Raw genomic sequence first — 14,326 nt, 5'->3', positions numbered from 1 at the left:
TGGATATTACGCGATTCGACTAGCCGGCCAAGTGGAGATCCACAATAAGGCCCCTTTCAAACTCTGCCAGACGCTTATAACGCTGTCTCGTACAAGTACGCGACAACTCGTGTTCTTTACAGTGCTCACTCAACATTTGAGACTGTTCTCGTCCCGTGTGTATCCTACCAGGACTGGTAACAGCACTACACACCACAACACTGAGGCATTCTCTCGACTCGAAGAAGAATTTTAATCATTTTGAGACTCCTTTCGCTGTCGTGCCGGCTACCTCATTTCCCAAAATACGCACAAGTCCGTGCACCCAACAACCCTTTCTTTTCTTGCTTCTGAGAGATTAGCATATTGTCAGGTTCGCCTTTTTTGGCTTTGTTAGGATTAAATATTTCCTTAGACAAATAGTTCTGAGGTCGTCAGTCCCCTAGAACTCAGAACTACTTAAATCTAACTAACCTAAGGACATCACAAGGCAGGACTCGAATCTGCGACCGTAGCAGTCGCGCGGTTCCGGACTGAAGCGCCTAGAACCGCTCGGCCACCGCGGCCGGCTTCCTTAGACAGCGACGTCCTTTCACAGGAGCATTTCCGCGGTTCGTCAAGGTTGCGTAGAATGGTTTGCGGTAGCTTTGACGAAGAAATAACGCTGCCACGTGTCTCGAGAGAGCGATGAAGACAACCGAAGCTTGCATATAGGCGGATGTGAGTTTCCGCAGATGGGGAACATCTGACTTAATCGAGACAGAGACGAGCAGTAAATTTCGAAAAGCGCAGCACGGGAACACACATGGTGAGCAGGAGCAGGTAGGAGTGAAGGTGCGGCGAGAGAGCGGGCCACAAACCGGAGCCAGAAGTGGCGCCGCGGAGAGCCGGCTATTTTAAGCCCGGCGCAGGGAAAGGGGCCGAGCGAAGCGCGAGGAATGGAAAAGGGGAAAAAAGGAGCACCTCACCTCACCGCACCGCGCCGCGGCGCGCCGGCCAGCCGGCATAATGGGCGGCGCCGGGTTCGACGACCGGGCGCGCCACAATAGGCGCTCATTACGCGTCGGCGATCAATCTCGGGCTACCGCCGGCCCAGCGCCGTTTGCCGAGGAAAACGAAAAAACACCGACCCGGCCGCCAAAATGATCCGGCCCCGCCATTCTTCTGGCCTGAGTAATGGCGGACGTGACACTATGCCTCCGCTCTCTTTCACTTCCACTTCCGCCTCGCTCTCTTTTATAGCGCGGCTTCCCAAACTTTTAACACCATACTTTCTACCGAGGAAAGGGGTGACGGAGAGGGAGGCATCAGAAATGAGTCCGTTCTCACATGCAAGAGACAAGCCGTTTCCGGATGTATCAACCATCCAATGACGTGCGACAGGTAGTGTCTATTACTTGTAAGATACTTGCTAAAAATCTGAGAAAATTTAATACAAGCTTGGGTGAAGGAACCTTTCGTTAATTTTGATGACAAGTGTTGCAGTAGTATAGTAGTAGGAGCAGTAGCAGCATCAGTAGATTATTTAGTCATTGGTGGGTAACTTTTACTAGGATATTGCTCACGTTAAGGACAAAAAAATATAATGTGTGTGTACAGGAATAGTTACAGGTCGCCGGCCGGTGTAGCCGAGCGGTTCTAGACGCTTCAGTCCGGAACCGCGCTGCTGTTGCGGTCGCAGGTTCGAATGCTGCCTCGGGCGTGGACGGGCGTGGACGTGTGTGATGTCCTTAGGTTAGTTAGGTTTAAGTAGTTCTAAGTCTAGGGGACTGATGACCTCAGATGTTAAGTCCCAAAGTGCTTAGATCCATTTGAGAGTTACAAGTGCAGATTGTGAAGTGTGGGACAGTGCCATCATTTAGGAGCTAAGAGATTTAAGGGAAGAATATGGAAAACACTGACAAGAAGAAGGGGCAGGATGATAGGACATGTGTAAGACATCAAGACGTCAGGGAATAACCTCCACGGTATTAGCGGCAGCCATAGAGGGTAACAACTGTAGGGGGGGGGGGGGGGGGGCACACACACATACACACACACACACACACACACACACACACACACACACACACAGTGACCGGAATACATCCAGCAAATAATTGAGGACTTAAAAGGTTCGAATGCTACTCTGATACGAAAAGGTTGGCACATGAGAGTAATTCGTGATGGGCCGCATCAAACAGCCAAAAGACTGATGACTCCAAAAACAAAACAAAAAAAAAAAAAGGAAAAGCACGGAAGACCTCACTCAGGATACTTGTCTGAAAAACAGAGCTTCCAACCTCCCGAATATAAGTTAAGATTGCTAACAGCAGCGCAATCTGGTTATATTTATACCTGGCGTACAATGATGTTTTGTTTACACATTATTGCAATGAAGTTATTTCTTAATGTAAAAAGCTAATGCTACACTGATCACGCATTTCTCAACACCCATCACTGCATACCCTGTTAGCTGATGTAAGAACCGCGACGGTTTGGTTATGCACTTTGTGTATTTCAAATTCCCATTTACTTGAAACTGAGTTAGTATCCCTCCATAATGAATGAGATGCTGAGCTCAGACGGGGTTACTACACTGAAGTGACTAATCATCCCGGCGCAGTGCAGCAATTCCACGTGGCAAGGACCAACAAGTCGTTGGAAGTCTCCTGCAAAAATATTGAGCCAAGCTGCCTCTGTGGCCGTCCATAATTGCGAAAACGTTGCCGGTGAACGATTTTGTGCACGAACTGACCCTTCGATTATGTCCCATAAATGTTCGACTGGATTCATGTCGGGAGATCTGGGTGGCCAAATCATTTGCTCGAACTGTCCAAAATGTTCTTGAAACCAATAGCGTACAACTGTGGTCCGGTAACACGGCACATTGTCATCCATAAAAATTCCATCGTTGTTCAGGGTACGTGATGTCAATGAACTGCTGCAAATGGTCTCCAACTAGCCGAAAATAACAATTTCCAGGCAATAATCGACTCAGTTGGATCAGAGGACCAGCCCATTCCATGCACACACATCCCATACCGTCATGAAGCCACCACCAATTTGCACAGTGCCTTGTTGGCAAGTTGGGTGCATGGCTTCGTGGGGCTTGAGCCACACTCGAACGCTACTATCAGCTCTTACCAACTTCAATCGGCACCCATCTCTCCAGGCCACGGTTTTCCCGACGTCGAGGGTCCAAGCGATATGGTCACGAGCCCAGGAGAGGCGCTGCAAAGGCACTCGCGTCGGTCGTCTGCTGCCACGGCCACTAACGCCACAAACTTCGCCGCACCGTCCTAACGGATACGTTCTGCGGTATTTAAAGATGTGTTGCTTGTCTGTTAGCACTGACAACTCCATGCAAACGCCGTTGCTCTCGTTCTTTAAGTGAAGGCCGTCATCCAGCTGCACAGCCTATGGTGAGAGGTAATGCCTAAAATTTGGTATTCTCAGTACACTTTTGATTCTGTGGACTTTCCGAAATGCAATATCCCATGTGTACCACCTCTAAGTATCATTCCGATTTCAGAGTTTTTTGTTTCCCGCCGTGCGGTCATCATCACCTCCGAAACCTTTTCACACGAATCACCTGAGTGTGCAGATGATGGCTCCGCCAATGCACTGCCCTTTTATTCCATGTGTACTGATTCTATCGCCATCTGTATATGGGCATAGCGCTATCCCAAGACTTTTCTCTGCTCAGTGTATATTAGTATTATCCATTACAGGTGTTCAATGGAAGATTTCCAGAAAATTTTAGTGTACATACGTTCTGTTGGTTTTCAAAAATGGTTCAAATGGCTCTGAGCACTATGGGACTTTTAACTTCTGAGGTCATCAGTCCCCTAGAACTTAGAACTACTTAAACTTAACTAACCTAACGACATCACACATACCCATGCCCGAGGCAGGATTCGAACCTGCGACCGTAGCGGTCGCGCGGTTCCACACTGTAGCGCCTAGAACCGCTCGGCCACCCCGGCAGGCCGTTGGCTTTCTTATTGCCATTCATCAAGTACTAATGCCACTTCGAGTGTTACAAAAGCGTTCCCATACAAACGAAAGAAAATGCTAACAATAATCGAGGCGGTATAGAAATATTGTGCGACTGACGAAATTCGTACGATTACTGCCCTGTGCACCGCTTTTCAATGTTCAAATGTTCAAATGTGTGTGAAATCTTATGGGACTTAACTGCTAAGGTCATCAGTCCCTAAGCTTACACACTACTTAACCTAAACTATCTTAAGGACAAACACACACACTCATGCCCGTAGGAGGACTCGAACCTCCGCCGGGACCAGCCGCACAGTCCATGACTGCAGCGCCTTAGAACGCTCGGCTAATCCCGCGCGGCTTTTCCAATGTATACTGCGTCATTGAGGCACCTGTTGAAAATGCCGACCGCCTTCACTACGACAGAGAAACGGTGTAGGCGCTTGCATCTCCCTGAAATAGTATACATATGTACCGGGCCGCACCACGAGTCTGACTTTATTTTTTTCGTCACCAAAATCTCCAGCGACATCTACAAACATAAACCACTGCCTCCGAAACATCGACTGTACTCTCATAAAATTTCTGCCACCATCAGCATTCTAACTGGCTGCTACCAAGTCGTACACCACTGCAAAACCGTGCATTTACGATTTCCGGTACGGCGACGTGTAGATTACCATTTACTACTTCAGTCCCAACTTGCAACTCTGTGTGATGAGTTGCGTGCACCTTTTCTCTCCAAACAGTAACTATTACATGCGCTTATTAAGGCTGCTGTATAATTCTTTAAGGGTCCCACAATTAGGAAAAGACGTTCAAAATTTCTTGACAATGAAACTGACGCGCTACGAATTATACAGAAACAAGCTAAAAATTTAGAAAACTCGAAAAATGACTGTAATCTCTTTTTAAAGCTACGCCCACTTCATTTTTAGTTGTCACCAAAAACTGTAAATCGCCACACGTATCAGCGCCCTTTTCATTTGGGTTCGTGCGGGGCTTGTAACCGTCGCCAGCGGCCGACCGCAACAGATCCACATCCGAATTAAATAGAATAGCGCGCGGCCAGGAAGCAGTCCCAAGCGCTACTTCACCGTCTGCCCCTCCCCATCCTCCATCAACGTCACAATAATCTCGCGTCAGAGCCTGCAACGCCCAGACAGCACGCCCAATCCACGGTGTCCGCCGTCCAGATGGTGCCGGACCAGCTAAGCTATCCATGCAGGACAGCTCAGTTGCTAAGAGCTCTGCCCGGGAAGGGCTACTTGCGGGTTCGATTCACGATCCAGCACACAGTTTTAACCCGCCAGGAAGTTTTAGCTTATGACTCGTTAAATGTGTTGCAACCGTGTTTCACTTACGCGAATAGTGACCTGAAACTCGTGAAGGGATGACTAACGCATTTACGTACCTTCATTAATCAAGTCGTCAATTTTTAATTTAATACAGCAGTAGTAAATTATCGAATTCAGGTCCGCCTATTATGAAACAACTGTTGTTGATAAATGCCCGAACATGTTTCAACACCTTTGTGCCATCATCAATTAATATCATTATCAGTTATACGAAATTCCGAACATGTGTTAAGTACTTATTATTGTACCGAAATGTAGGCCTAGAGCAGTTTAGAGCTGCTGGGGTTATTAACTGATTTTCTGCACTGCTGGGTTCCGTAGGGCAGTGGTTTCCAAACTGTTCCTCTGACGGAATACTTTCAGAATATTTGTTTTTTTTTTCTTTTTTAGGGTGCAAAAACAACTAGGGTTGTACGCGTCCATAAAAGAACTGTAGAACACGAAGACGAAAAAGGAGTTAAAAACGACTATCGTTAAGCCCAATCGACGGGAGTTAAGACAGCTGAAAACAGGGACCTGGAGAAAGATACATGAAATATGCCACTGAGAAAAGGACGCCATACTGCTACGACGGATAAAAAGTAAAACGCGGTCGACAACCCGCGCATCGTTCGCTAAAACGGCCAACTCAGACGGCAAACATAAATGAGAACGTAAGTGGTTAAAAAGTGCGCATTCCATCAGGAAATGGCGAACCGTCAAAGGTTGAGGTTAACGAGCACAATGTGGTGGGGAAGCATCACTTAACACATGACAATGGCTAAAAAGACAGTGCCCAACACGAAACCAAGCTAAAATGATCTCCTCGCGGCGAGAGGGCCGAGAGGAGGTCGTCGAAGCCGCTGGGAGAGGTTCAGTTCCCCGGAATTTGTTCCCATGAAGTGAGGACCAGTGCTGATGCCAAAGTGATACCACCTGTTGACAGACGGCAACACAGAGATCATCGGAGGGAATGGAAGAACTAGCGGGCTGAGAACGAGAACTGCAACCTTGGCAGCAGCGTCAGCGGCCTCGTTTCCCTTCAGACCGATGTGACCTGGGATCCACACAAACATCACAGTGGCTCCAGCAAAAGCGAGCAAGTGGCAACTTTCTTGGACCCACTGCACTAAGGGATGGGCGGTGTACAGCACACAGAGGCTCTGAAGGGCACGAGAGAGTAGGGGCAGATGATACAATTGAAAATGCTATGTCGTCGGATGAACTGCATGGCATGATACAGGGCGAAGACCTCCGCTGTAAATACTGAGCTGTGTTCCGGAAGCCGATACCGAAAAAAACGTCGGTCCCAATGACGAAGGCACACCCGACACCATGGTCAGTCCGAGGGCCACCAGTGCACACAAAGGTACTATCGCTTAGTTCCGTGCGAATATCGAGAAACTTACGGCGATAGAGCGAGGCTGGAGTGTCCCCAGGAAGCGATTGAAGGCCAAGATGAACGCGGGCCGTCACACGGAACCAAAGTGGTGAAGGGTTCACACCCATTCGAAAAGTGGCAGGTAGCGCGAAGTTAAGCTACCGGGTGCAATAGCGGAAATCGTGGAACTTTGCTGGAACACCTTGTTTATTCTGAATGTTAATAAAATTTTAAAAACAAGAGAAACTTATTTTACTCAGTGATTACTTCACTTTTAAATCATAACTAATAACACAGAAATCATAATAAAATTACAAATGAAAATTAATATCGTCAAAGGCCCGTGGAACAGTTTGGGAATTCCTACTATAGGGCCAGCTTTACATTGTTGTATACCGGTACCTTTTCATCAGCAACTAAATGTTGCTAGTGTAATTACGACTGACGAGTTACGAAATCACTTTACCTGCAAAGTTAACTTTGTTGTGCGAAAATATTTCGAGACTATATTTTGGGGGTCAACATCAACACGAACGGTGTATATTGTGGAGTGCAAAAATGTAACTTGCGAGTGGAGTTCCTCAAATATATGTATTGTGTTTCTGAGTGAATTTCTACACAGAAGAGCGTGTAGGTTAAGACTTATACATTTAAAATAAATAAGACTGTAAAATAATGTAGCGAGATATTTTTGCACATACAAATTTCTTTTATAGGTAAAGTGATTGGCTAACTCGCCAACCAAACACACAATAACACCATATAGTTGCAGGTGACAAGACACCGGTATAAGTAACGTAAAGAGGGTCCTACAGTACCCAGCAATGCACAAAATACGCTAATAGCCATAACAAGCATAAAGTAGGCCCAAATTTCGTTAGAATAATTAGTGCTTAAAGCACGTTTGCATTTTATAGAACTGAATAAATGTACCCGTTAATGATAACTCAAAGTAGTTGGAACATGTCTGGGCGCTTATAAATAACAGTTTGCATAATATGCGGACATGAATTCCATAACTTAGTCTGTCAATAGGGGTGTCGCTAAAGCCTCAAAACCAAGATTTTGGTGCCGCGACACCAAGGGCAGTAAATCTGATAAAAAATTACGCAATAAAAACCCAATGAATACGGGGATCTTTGTGCGTATGTTGTGGCCGTTAGAGATGCGTGACGCCCCAAGTTCAAAGCTCTCCAGGTAGCGTCGGCATCAGCGTAAACTTCCGGGAGACGTGCCGTTGAAACAGTTGCGACGACAGCACAAAATTCAACATAATTCCTTGTCAGATCTGCAACAAAGGTATAGCGCTAAAATTGTCTCATGCTGTTCTGCGTTTGTGGCGCAAAAATACCACGTTACTATTAAAACAAGTTCACATCTGTATTCACGTAAGTAATGAAGCTACAAAAAAGCGTCGGCCATTATTTCATGAGCCACTGGTCAGTACTCGCCAAGGTGAAAAAATTTTTGTGCTATCTTCAATGATTCAAAAGTTATTTGAGGTAAAAAAACTAAGCGCCTCACTCCGTAAAGTCTATGAAACGTTATGTCCGATCGTGTCATTCTTCATTTCTCGTCTATTAAACTGAATTTCTTCAATATATTTACGTACGAAATATTTGACGTAATGCACTTACTAATCGGAAATATATGTTTCGCTTAAATGGATTTGGTGAAAATGTCCGTATACTAAATGAAGCTAACACCGATAACGCACTTTCTTCGTTAACCACGTGACACCAAAACTTTTCACTTTGACTTATTTTCAGCCAATAATAAAGTTGCGGCTCGTCAGTGTCTGTATGAAGCACACTAAATCTGTCGGGTAATTTTCAACAGAGTCATACACGCTGATCACCCGGTTGGACTTGCTGACTGCCTCGTCACTAAATAAAGGAAAAGCAGAAAGTGACCTTGAAATTAGTTGAGTTTATGTCGCGATAAAAGCTTTCACATAGGCAGTAACAATGAAATTACGACTGAATTATAATTCACGAATTTGCAAAGAATTACGAGAGATCCGGACTCCAATGATCTGTCTTAATCAGAATTGATATTTGACAAAGTCTATCTTCGACTTTGGATTTTGCACAAAAACACGAGAAGCTAATATGTTGAAGGAAAAATATATGAACGGGAACAAAGTCCCGCTTCTGTCGTACAAATAGAGACTCTTGAAACAATAACAAATGAAACCATTTTAAAATCCGACTGTTCCATGTACGGAGAACCAAGAATTCTTAACCGACAAGAACGACGGAAGCGACTAGACTGCCAGGGCTAAATCTGCGACATGGCCGTTATGGTGTGATTTTACTGTCAGAAAGTTGCTTATTCCGGGCCCGTCATTCGTTTGCTCCCATCAACAGCAATGTTTCCGGTGGCACGAATTTAAAGCCCTCTAGGTCTTGCAGGCCTGCGGGCTTTGACGACAGTGAACTCGGAACGGGATATAACGAGTGGCAAACAGACCTCGCTGGTGTGGTCTCAGTCTGAGGACAGTATGTCTCGCGTCGAACGCAGGGACGGCGGGCTGTCTGTCCTCCGCAGCACGAGTGGAACGCTGCCAGCTGCTGCCATCGCTGTTTCTTCACGGTCCATCCACGGCAGCACGAGACAAAGCGTGCGTCCCCGCGGATGCCAAATTCCTCGGAGCTGAGTCGCTTCTTTTCGGACTGCGACGACAGCAGGCCGGAGCGGCGGCCGGGATATTTGGCCGCCCACGCTCAAGGCTCCTGGCCAGAAAACCGCATACCGCAAGGCTGGCTAGCGATTCACGACCGAGTCATCGCCACGCAGAGTTTGCTTACCCCTCCGGGGAAGCATTCATGATATCCTCTTTTCCTCGAATGCTTTTCCATTTTTCGTCGTCCGTACTATCACCACATTAGCCCCTCATTTTGAAAATAACTGTGTATCGTTATCAGGTTACCTTCCATTAGGAACGATGATGATGATGTTTGGATAGTGGGGCGCTCAACTCCACGGTTATCAGCGCCCGTACAAATTCCCAACCTTTTCTCAGTCCAATCTTGCCACTTGCATGAATTATGATGAAATGATGAGGAAAACACAAACACCCAGTCATCTCGAGGCAGTGAAAATCCCTGACTCCGCCGGATATCGAACCCGGGACCCCGTGCTCATATTAGGAACGTGGATGCACTCAGTGACTGTGATATGATTTTCAAATGATAGAGCACAGCAATCAGTCGTCCTTTTTTGTAGGTTTTGTTTGGCAAATCTAGATTTCGGCTAGTGCCCAGCCATTATCAAAGCATTATTTCATGGTATCAAGGCATGTCAGTTCCCTGTTGTTCCCTTTCAAGACTCTTCGTATCGTTCTCGTGTTTTTGTTCCTCTCTCACTTCGTACCTAAGACTTCCCCCCCCCCCCCCCCCCCCCCCAATACTCGCACGATTCCTACCCGCTAATTTTCTTTTCTTCGTTAAATCTGCAGCCTGCTTATAATTGCTCCTGTGCTGCTGGTTTGAATAGTTTCACGTTCACTAACATGAGGAATTTTCGATCTCTGACTGATTATTTACAAAAATAGAAAACAGAGTTGATCCTGAATGTTTAGTTGCCCCATCGTGCTCCACTAGTGCCCATCTGGTCAGCTGCCCCGATCGAGCACGGCGCTCACGCAATGCACGCATGTGGAAACAGTTTCACGTTTCCTCAATGTAGGCGGCACTGCACTCAAACTATATCTCGTATACAACTGTAATTTTGAGGACTGTTACTGCATCCTTAGGTACCAAACCCTGGAATCTGCGGCCACTATCGAAAATTGGTCTGATCCATTGTGATTGTGGGAAGTTCAAGGAAACGCGAGTATTTACTATGTACTGTGGATACGCACACGCAAAATAAAAGAGGCTTTCGAAATTCTGAAGCAGTTTAACATCATCAACAGCGAGGACGGCTACACGCTCCCGACATCCCGACTGTCAGCAATCCAGGTACGACTGACCGAGTGTGGTCGGAGGACAGCGGCCTAGCCGGACACTGCCCCGTCTGGCTAAACAAGCAGCGCTTACAGACTGGCGTGGTTTCCGGCAATCACAAGAATTGGGGAAAGAAATCGGCCGTGCCCTTTCAAAGGAACCATCCCGGCATTTGCCTGGAGCGATTTAGGGAAATCACGGAAAACCTAAATCAGGACGGCCGGACGCGGGATTGAACCGTCGTCCTCCCGAATGCGAGTCCAGTGTGCTAACCACTGCGCCAAATACGCGGGGAGGGGTGGAGGAAGAACAACCAATTATCAAAAAGCGGTGTAACCTACGTATTGTCTGTAATGTCTGAGAGATGCTTTACAAAATCCAATGCCAGACGCTACAAGAGAGGCGTTGTGCATCACAGAGAGTATTATTACCGAAATTTCGATAGAATACTTTTCGGGAAGGGTCGGACAACATATTACTTTCTTCCACATACATCCCGCGAAATGACCACGATGAAAAGATTCGAGAAATTAGAGCTAATACGTAGGCTTACCTGTACCCATTCTTCCAACGCGCCATTCGCGAGTGGAATAGAGAAGGGAGGATCAGTTGCTGCTACCATAAGTACCCAACGCCACACGTCACGTGGCTTGCGGAGTAATGATATAGACGTAGGTGTTTCCTCCCTCTCTCCTAACGCCGACCAGTGGTATCGCAGGGTCAATAAATTCTACGAATTTTGAGGTCAGTGATCTTTAGAAACGCAATATATTGAAGAACCAATTCTCAACTAGATAAGCCTACGTCCTGAGGAAGGCCGCTTCAACAGGGCTAAAACGCCAGCTGACTGAATTACACATTATAAGATGCGAATTTATAGCCAGAAAGATTTTAATGAGACTGACAACGTCCGCTAAGGCATACGCATTTTTGTATCATACATACGTAGCCTGTAAACCGACTCAGCCCATATTATCTCGTACAAATAATTGTCGTTCTCCGCTGCGGGGAATACGAACGCAGGGAAAATGCGCGCTGCTGGGAACGTGAAACGGCTGCCTACTTATTGGGATGGGAAAAGTGGGGGAGGGGGGGGGGGGAGGAAGGAAGCCACAAGCGGCATTTCATCTTCCTCTGCGCCACGCTCTGCTGCAATGAGCTAGGGAAACACTCTCCTGAAAAAACACAATCGAATCTACTGCTGTGGAGTTCACGGGTTTCTGTCGAAGTTCGGATTGGCCCCGTTAGAAAGTTGTCCCCGACCTTTAGGATTAACATTATAAAGGTAACAGAAGGTCTTAAGCTAAATATCGTTGGAATTTTTTTAGTTTCTTATTGACATAAAAACACACGTCACAGCTTAAGCTCGTAGTGACGACCGCTACTCTGATTTATTGCAATGGCCTAACATTTTTTGCAACACTATCTTAAAAAAATGGTTCAAATTGGTCTAAGCATTATGGGACTTAACATCTGAGGTCATCAGTCCCCTAGACTTAGAACTACTTAAACCTAACTAACCTAAGGACATCACAAACATCCATCCCCGAGGCAGGATTCGAACCTGCGACCGTAGCAGCAGCCCGGTTCCGGACTGAAGCGCCTAGAAGCGTTCGGCACACACTATCTTCAACATCCCTGTTGTTGCTGTATAATGAGACAGACATACAGGGCTCTTAACAGCCAATTCCTCTTCAGTTCCTGCTCAGGTTTCATTAGAGATGGGATAAACTACAACGTATCCGTTTCCAATCCGGTAACATATTCCCGAGTCCTATTAATTATATAAATGGTCCCACGTAGGCAGAAGTAAACTGAAACCAGTCAAATACATCGCATTATTGTAGTCCACTGTCTATGAATTGACAAACCAATTATTCGATATCTTCATCCCATATGTTCTCTAAGGTTTCTTATAGTCGTTTTGAAACATAATGCTTTACCACGAACAAAACACTGTACTATTTTGTTAATTTTGTCTCTTACAGAAAAATATTCCCACAGATAACTATACAGGGTGTCCACAATGAGACTCCAACATTTTAATATCCTATATCTTTCTCATTTCAGATGATGGACCTGTGAATCCTGAAGGGGCAGACAGAGCGACTCAACAAGTTTGTGATGTGCAAATTTGATACGCCGTGGCCGTAGTGGAGCTGCAATCAATTGTTTTAGCAAAATGGAGGATATGAAGGAGCGTGCACAAGTGGTCTGCCGGCCGCGGTAGCCGTGCGGTTCTAGGCGCTCCAGTCCGGAGCCGCGCTATTGCTACGGTCGCAGGTTCGAATCTTGCCTCGGGCATGGGTGTATGTGATGTCCTTAGGTTAGTTAGGTTTAAGTAGTTCGAAGTTCTAGGGGACTGATGACCACAGCAGTTGAGTCCCATAGTGCTCGGAGCCATTTTGAACAAGTGGTCTGGTGGTATGCAGAGACAAAATCGGCGACCCAAGTGCAAAGAAACTCTCGTCGAGTTTACAACAAAGCGCCCCCGTCGTTCAAGACTATAAAGAAGTGGTGTGATCAGTTTTTGGCTACTGGGAGTGTTGTGAAAGGGCATGGTGGTGGTAAGCCTGGGATGAGCGAACATCATGTGGAACAAGTGTGGCGGTCGTTCGAACAAAGTCCACAGAAGTCAGTGCGACAGGCAGCACCAACGTATGAAACGTTCAACAGTGCACGAAGTGCTTCATCAGCGATTACGTTTGTACGCATATAAAGTGCAGGTTACGCGAGAAATCAAACCTGATGGTCGACCAAAGCGAGAAGAATTTGCATGTGTCATGTTAGATCGCATTGCCGCGAACGAGACATTTTTATCACGCGTGATGTTTACCGACGAGGCAACCTTTCACGTGTTAGGGGCTGTCAATCATACAATGTGCGCATCTGGGGGTCCGAAAATCCACATGCACCTAGGGAACACATGCGCGACAGTCCGAAAGTTAATGTGTGGTGTGGTTTGATGATAAATCGCATTGTTGGGCCGTTTTTCTTTCTGGAGTCGACTGTGGATGGAGTCATCTACTTGGACATGTTGGAACAATTTGCCGTGCCACAGATAACAGACCTGCAGCCAAATGTGATGTTTCAACAGGGCGGTGCACCACCCCATTGGAGCCTTGATGCCCGAAAATTTTTGAATGACACATTCCCGTAACGAAGGATTGGCCGTGGGGGTCCAATTCCTTGGCCGACACGTTCGCCCGACATAGCCCCCTCGATTTTTTCTTGTGGGGTTATGCGAATGACCGGGTATACGCTACACCAGTAAAGGACCTGCAAGACTTGAAAACCGAGCGAGGTGGCGCAGTGGTTAGACACTGGACTCGCATTCGGAAGGATGACGGTTCAATCCCGCATCCGGCCATCCTGATTTAGGTTTTCCGTGATTTCCCTAAATCACTCCAGGCAAATGCCGGGATGGTTCCTCTGAAAGGGCACGGCCGACTTCCTTCCCCATCCTTCCCTAATCCGATGAGACCGATGACCACGCTGTCTGGTCTCCTTCCCCAAACCAACCAACCAACCAAGACTTGAAACAGCGCATAAGAATTGTCATCAACTCTGTCACAGAACAGATGCTCCGCAACACATGGCACGAAATCGATTATAGACTTCATATTCTTCGCGTTACCCGTGGCGCCCATGTTCAAATGTACTGAACCGTCTACCTGTGTATGAAAACTTGATGAGCA

General features: G+C 46.6%; 1 protein-coding gene across 3 annotated transcripts in view; it reads right to left on the bottom strand.

Moving 5' to 3' along the window:
* Positions 1–14,326, bottom strand: part of LOC124596567 (ski oncogene) — a 629,377-nt gene that overhangs the window by 68,127 nt on the left and 546,924 nt on the right. The gene's annotated exons all lie outside the window — the stretch shown is intronic.

Source organism: Schistocerca americana, chromosome 2 (genome assembly GCF_021461395.2).
Source record: "Schistocerca americana isolate TAMUIC-IGC-003095 chromosome 2, iqSchAmer2.1, whole genome shotgun sequence".
In the NCBI taxonomy this organism is placed as follows: Eukaryota; Metazoa; Arthropoda; class Insecta; order Orthoptera; family Acrididae; genus Schistocerca; species Schistocerca americana.
Note: the sequence above shows the minus strand (reverse complement) of the source record. Positions and strands in the feature narration are given on the sequence as shown.